This window comes from Anser cygnoides, chromosome 11, assembly GCF_040182565.1.
Source record: "Anser cygnoides isolate HZ-2024a breed goose chromosome 11, Taihu_goose_T2T_genome, whole genome shotgun sequence".
Taxonomy (NCBI): domain Eukaryota; kingdom Metazoa; phylum Chordata; class Aves; order Anseriformes; family Anatidae; genus Anser; species Anser cygnoides.
In genome coordinates this window covers 15,577,471-15,583,976 of record NC_089883.1, presented here as the reverse complement: position 1 = coordinate 15,583,976, position 6,506 = coordinate 15,577,471, and the positions used below count along the sequence as shown (strand labels likewise).

The window sequence follows — 6,506 nt, the reverse complement described above, 5'->3', positions numbered from 1 at the left end:
TTCCAGTACTTATGAGGAATGGGCATCAATCTCCTCCTCCATTCACTAGGGTACAGGGGTCTTCACTTACATCATGCCTTATGCAGGCATATGGTCCACAAAAGATAATTGCTTTGTTTGCTTAATTAAGCAGTCAAATGGGGGATTAAAGGAGAGTTTACAGCATATAACTGGGGCTCTTTTTGGATACAGGAGTTACTTTAAAAAACAACCACGCGCTTTGACTGCTTTCCCCTCTACGCCTGATAGCTCTGCAGATCTCTTATTTTTGCATGGGGTTATAGTTTACTGGTTCCCGGTACCAGCCCACGCCCAAACCATACTATTAACTCTCCCAAAATGAATAATAGATGAAAGGAGGGGCTGCTGAAAACACTGACAAGCAACTCGTCAAGAAAAGCTGTACGAAACCTCCTTCTCAAAGAACAGTAAACCATACCTATCATCACACAGAGCGCATTCTATTTAGAGTACACCTATCTGGTTTTAATCACATCAGAGAAGTGTAAATTCGAGGAGCAAACCCTTTCATCTTTAGAGCCAAGAGATGTATCAAAAAAGTTAAAAACAGTATCAAAATATTTTAGTCACATTTTGAGCTTCATCACAAAGATGTTTTTAATAGCATCGAGGAGGTGTTGTGCAGACTTCGAGAACCCACTTTCTAAGAAGTGCCACACCTATGCGTTATTACCACATGAAGTACAATCTTCAGTACCTGAAAAAGCTGTAAGCTATCCTTCTCAAAATATACCAATCAAGAATTGAGCTTAAATTTTGTTTTGAAAAACAAATGTGTGTAAAAGGATGGGATGGCACACCAAATGAATTAAGACGTCGTCTTAGCATTTTTATTATAGCTAAATTACATTTTAAGAAACTGGAAATAATAACTGTATTCTGGCCATATTATAAGAGCCACCTGAGTACTTTGCAAACTCCAAACTATGGTGCTTTACAAACCCCAGTGCATTTCTCCTTTTCTTACTGTGGCATGCTCTTCCCACTTCACAGGACAAGTCACAAAGCCTCTGGGAAAACGGGGAGGATGGACTTCCCTCACCCACTTTTTAACCTTGATTTTATTTCTATTCTCTGCTGAGGTACAGGGATCTCTTCCCAAGTGAGTCATTGCAGAATAAAGATCTTTAACACTGATGGCTAAAGATTTTCAAGTCTCTGAAAGTACTAAAGGTGTGGACACAGTTAAGGTCACAAAGAATTGATACAAGCACAGTAATATTTTACAGTTTGCTGTATCTTTTAACCTAAACATGAATAAACCACCAAATCCTAGTTACTACAACACTGACTCCCCTATGATGACTTCTCATGAAGAGAGAGATGCTATAAGAGAGTCAACAGAGATGACAGCACAAAACAAATTCCTCCATTCCTGCTCACTTGAGACATTTTTTCAGCGTCTACAAGGTTTCCTACTTCTTTCCTGAGAAGTGCATTCCTCCAATCCCCTTTTACCTAATCCAAACATATTTGTCATCTCTCAGCTCCTTGGTGATATCCACCAGCGCCTCCATCTTCAGCTTCCAGCTCAACCAGACACACCTGTTAGCTCTCTTACGATGAATCTAATTTTGACAATTAATAAACATGACACCTTAACATGGTTATTTTAATGTTGGGAATTCCTGGGAAGGCTGTATACCAGAGTTTCAGAAGTGCAATTTCATCAGAAACTGAAACAATCCTACTTGCAGGTACAGTAATATAATTTAATGTCTCCAGTTAAATCACCACATCTTCACATTTCTAACATCAGCAATACATATTCCAGAAATTCTTCAAGTGACAACAAATAGGCAATTCTGACATGTTCAACTGCACTGTTTAGCTGTACTGAATTCTGGTAGCTGTCTCCAACTAAAATGGTCAGAAACAGGAAAACAGCAAAAGAGCATGCGTTCTTTACAACGAGACCAGCAGCTATGCTACAGAGTTTAAGATGCATTAACCTTCTGCAACACATGGTATGACGACTGTTATTGCAGTGCACAGTACTTCAAAGAGAGGCAAGGATGCAAAGCTCTTCTTCATCAAACTGGCTGTCAGAACTAGAGGACAAGAGTGAGTACTGCTGGAGAGGGAAAAATAAAAGATCCTTATCTCCAAGAAATGGAGACAACCTTGGATGCTAGTAAGAGGATGCGATCTGTACAGAAGTTAGTCAGTTCAACCAACCAAACTAAAGCCTGGGTAAGAAATAAAAACAATGGAAATAAAAAGCTGAATTAATTGTGCTAGCATTCCAGCATAGATTAAACTGCACAATCTCCTCAAGACAACTATGCTGTAGATGGTTCAAACATTCACGATAACTTGCAAAATCAACATTATGGGGAAATTCTGCATCCCCTGTACTGAGCATTTGAAAGCGCGGTCCAACCTCTGCACATCTCCATGGAAGATGCGCAGATGCTGACATGGTAGCAAAAGAATAGTGGGGCAAAAAAAAAAAAAAAGTAAATTGTTGATGTGACAGGGGATGTTTCCCTTCTCTGCTGCATAGTGATAATCCCTGGGAAGGTCCCAGCTCCTACTGGTAGCTAAAGATCACACATGTAATTAATACAGAAGAATGAGGATGTGTCTGTGAGCTTTCCTTACTCTAAAAACATACCCGTAAGCTTTTCTGTGACATTTGCATATGTACCCACCATTTACACAACCAGATGCAAGCGCTCCTCTTTTCTGTACGATGATGCAGTGTTCTCTTTCCAGTTAAACAAGATCAAAAATGAAGTGGGTGAAAACGGATCAGTGTGGACTGTGCTGTTATTACTACATATTTCCCTACACATGCCATTTACATGGCTGTAATTGCAAGAGAGGAATTTTCAACATATACAGTGAGTGCTAATCTCTATTCTCCACTCTCCGTAAATTGAGGATTGGTAGAACTGTAGAGGCATAGTCTCATTTTATCATAAGTCACCAGAAAGAAAACATATTGCTAAAAATGCTCGAGATTAACAGATTTTCCTGGAGATTTTTCCCCAGTGTCTAGATGAGAGAATAAATTGCTAGGGCTTCGCTGTCGGTTTATCTTGTCATCCAGACCCTTCAACTGAGATTACGTCTGTTTTTCACTGCAGACCATCTGTTTTCCTCTATAGAAAGGATGTATACACATCTGTGTCCATTAGTGCACATCAGGACTGCCCTCTTCTTGCACAGTATCACCAATTAATTGCTGTTACTTTAAGCTCCAAGAGAGCAAAATAGAGCCTAACATCACACAGACAGTGACAAAAAAACACTTTCATCTATAATTTAGGAAAGTGGCTGCAGTTCAGCAACAGTTAAAGACTAATCTCTTATGCTTTTTGTGCATTTACATAATTGATTTGCTAGATAATGCACTCTGCTTCCTTATTTAATAAACATGTTAATGATTTCAGACAATTACTCAGAACTGCCTACAAGTGTCTGCCTAAGCAAAGCAAAAAAAAATTAAAATGAAAATACTCACCAAAAGGCACATCCTTCATATCACATTACACAAGATATTAAGTCAATATGTCACCCTGTCAACAGTCACTTGCTACCTGCTGTTACACATTTATTCAAACTCCCATGTATTAGCTGGGGCTAAGGCACCGACTAGACACCCATGTGGGCTAAAAAGAGCTCAAGAATAAAACTGGTGTTCTGTCAAAAGACTGCGTCTGTGTGCGTGCAGGGAGGGGAGCTGTGAGACAGAAGGAAAGGAGGAGGGAAAGAAAATAATGCAGGATAGAAAGAAAAGATTAGAGAAGACATCTCTGCCGTGTAGTCTTCTTAGGGCTACAGGGGGAAAATTATGGAAAACCTAATCTTGTTCTATTTTTCCCTCCATAGCTCGAAGAAGGCCCAACAGACAAACGCATCACATCTAATCTTGTAAGCCAGCATACATTTTAGCCACTCTTGTTCAGTTTCATGGCTTTGGCTCTGCAGCCTGCTGATCATGGGGCTAGGATTCAGCCCCACGTCCTGCTTGTCTCTGCTCTGTCAGCCTGCAGTGAAAGCCTGAGTGCACGGAGTTGCCACTAGGAGAGGCAGAAGAGATGTTACTGCTGGCTACACCTGCACCGAGCAAGCTCCACAGGGAGGGTATTTTTAGTTTGAGACATCCTCAGGGCTCTCCTTTCTTGCCCTGCCATTACAAGTCACGATGAGTATTTATACAGACACATTCAGAGGCAGTCCTGGCTGAATCAAAAAAAGAGGGAGGGAGAAGGGAGAAAACACCAACCAGCCTAATAGCTGGTACCACAATCACAACGTAAAATCTAATTCTGCACTTAAAGACAATTCCAGCACAAGTGGCTGCAGGTCTGATCTGTTCCTTGACATAAAACATGTTATACAGCAAAGGTCAATTTGTTTTTGGAAAATTGGCCAGCACAATGCACTGCACAAACCCATCCACAAAGCTTTTTTCACGGCCTGCACTGCAAAGAGATTCAAGAGGGTGCTGCTACCCACCCTCCCAGCTGGAGGTTCAATTGCCACAACAGCAGCTGACAACCAAGAGAGCAGAATAAGAGAAAAATTGTCAGTGTCTTATCTGCAGTTTTTAATCATAACAGGTATTTTAAAAATAGCTATTCTCTCCTCTCCGTGTTGGCTTAGCAATTCAGGGAGGGAAAGGAGGGAATCAATAAAAGAAATATTATGCTACACCACTGTTATCTTCATCCAAGCAAGGTTAATGGAAAAGTATCAGCAAGATGTTTCACCAACTTCAAGTAAAGATCAAGAACATAGGCATGGCTGTGCAATAAAATAAAAACACCACTTTACAAAGAGAGAATTATAAGTGGAATGGTCTTACCGTGGTGCAGTTAACAACTCGAGCACTGTACAGTGGCAACAGCAATACTTAATGCTTCCACATTTGGTTACCTTTTAATAATGCACACTTTACCTGTGCTTGCCATATCAACAGCCTGGACAAAACAGCAAGGTTATAGAATTGGCGTTTTGTAAGACTGGAAATTAAAGAAGTCTGCCTCAGCCCTAACAGCAAGCAGGTTCACTACCAAGCATTTTGATCATTGCTTCTATATTGAAATTCCTTACACTGAAGAAAATAGGCAGAGACTTTTTTCACTCCTGACCATGGCACACAAATCCCATACTTCTACAAGATACATTTTTAAACTGAGAGTTTAGTACTATTTTTGAAGAAACACTCACTGTTTATATTCAGAAGCTTCTACTAGTTTGACATATTTCAGGAGTCCTACTGGGATGTTGTATTTGACGTATGAAAACTTCTCTTGGACTACCAAACTTTTCCATGCACTGGAAACATTTTACAACCCTCACTGATGGCATATGGACTGAAAGGGAAAGTTTTCAGTAACTCCACTGTCTGCAAGGTTTCCATAACAAGGCTGTAAGTCTTATTAATAAGTTCTGACCATTTTATGAGGCCAGCTGAATGGCTGGGACAGACATTACTGCTCTAAAAATAGTTGCCACAAACTGGAAAGCTCCAATTCTCTCTCTGGGTTTCCATTTGCTTTCCACTTCCAACAGACAGGTAACCAGTCCGCACCCCCATACTATTCTCACACCCTGAGCTCACAGTCCTCCAAGCAGCAAGTTTGTCTCATCATCCTCCAGAGGCGAATATCTGAAAAGTAACATACCCCCCCCCCATATTCCACCATCCCCCTGTTATCTGCTATAAGTAAGTGCAAGTAAGTACTAAATCAGTACGAAGCCTTCAGATTTTTACTACCAGAATGAACTAGTATTATATCTCATTGCATTTCTTAGTCCAAAGTGGGCACATAAATTGGCCTGAAGAACCACTTGGAATTTTCTGTGTCCAGTTACTCTTACTGGCAGATTTATTCACCTTTAAGAGAAGACCAGCTGGAAAAAAGATTTTTTTTTCCCCAAATTTTGTTACTGTATATCTTTCATAGCTATCATATGCAGCAGCTCCCATAGCATTCTCTTACAGCACACTGTGGACAGGGCACTAAATATAAGGTAAAATCATGGTACTTCTAAATCTTCAGTGAAGCTGTTTTCTACTTTATTTGTCACATCATGATTCAAGACTTCAAGATGACAATGAATTTGGGACAGGCACTGAATTCAAACCTGGAATTAACTCTCTCAGTTCTGTATTTGTGTGTACATGTTTAAAGCATTTGCCAAATCTAACAAGTGAACTTTATCAACTCTCCCCATGAAGGCTAAGTGCTTAAATTCGAACACAAGACAACAGGGATAAGACTGCAAATCCAGAAACGTAGCCACAGTTTTAGCATGTCAGGCCTGTCAGCATAAAACTCTTCGAATTATAAGTGACAGCTTTTGCAGGTACCTTGTCATAACAGAGGAAACTGACGAATTACTCACAGACAGAAAGACCTCCTAGTAAGCAGATACAAACTATAATGGCTTCAAAGTTTGACTTAACTTTATTCCATGTGTATACATACATATCTTTCCCTACATATTAAGAGGAAAAGCCAAAGGGT

General features: G+C 40.1%; 1 protein-coding gene and 1 long non-coding RNA gene across 5 annotated transcripts in view; both read right to left on the bottom strand.

Annotated features, from left to right (window-relative positions):
- The window catches only part of RORA (RAR related orphan receptor A), a 414,152-nt gene that overhangs the window by 323,746 nt on the left and 83,900 nt on the right, over nucleotides 1–6,506 (bottom strand). The gene's annotated exons all lie outside the window — the stretch shown is intronic.
- Nucleotides 1–6,506, bottom strand: part of LOC136791711 (uncharacterized) — a 77,384-nt gene that overhangs the window by 26,907 nt on the left and 43,971 nt on the right. The window lies entirely within an intron of this gene.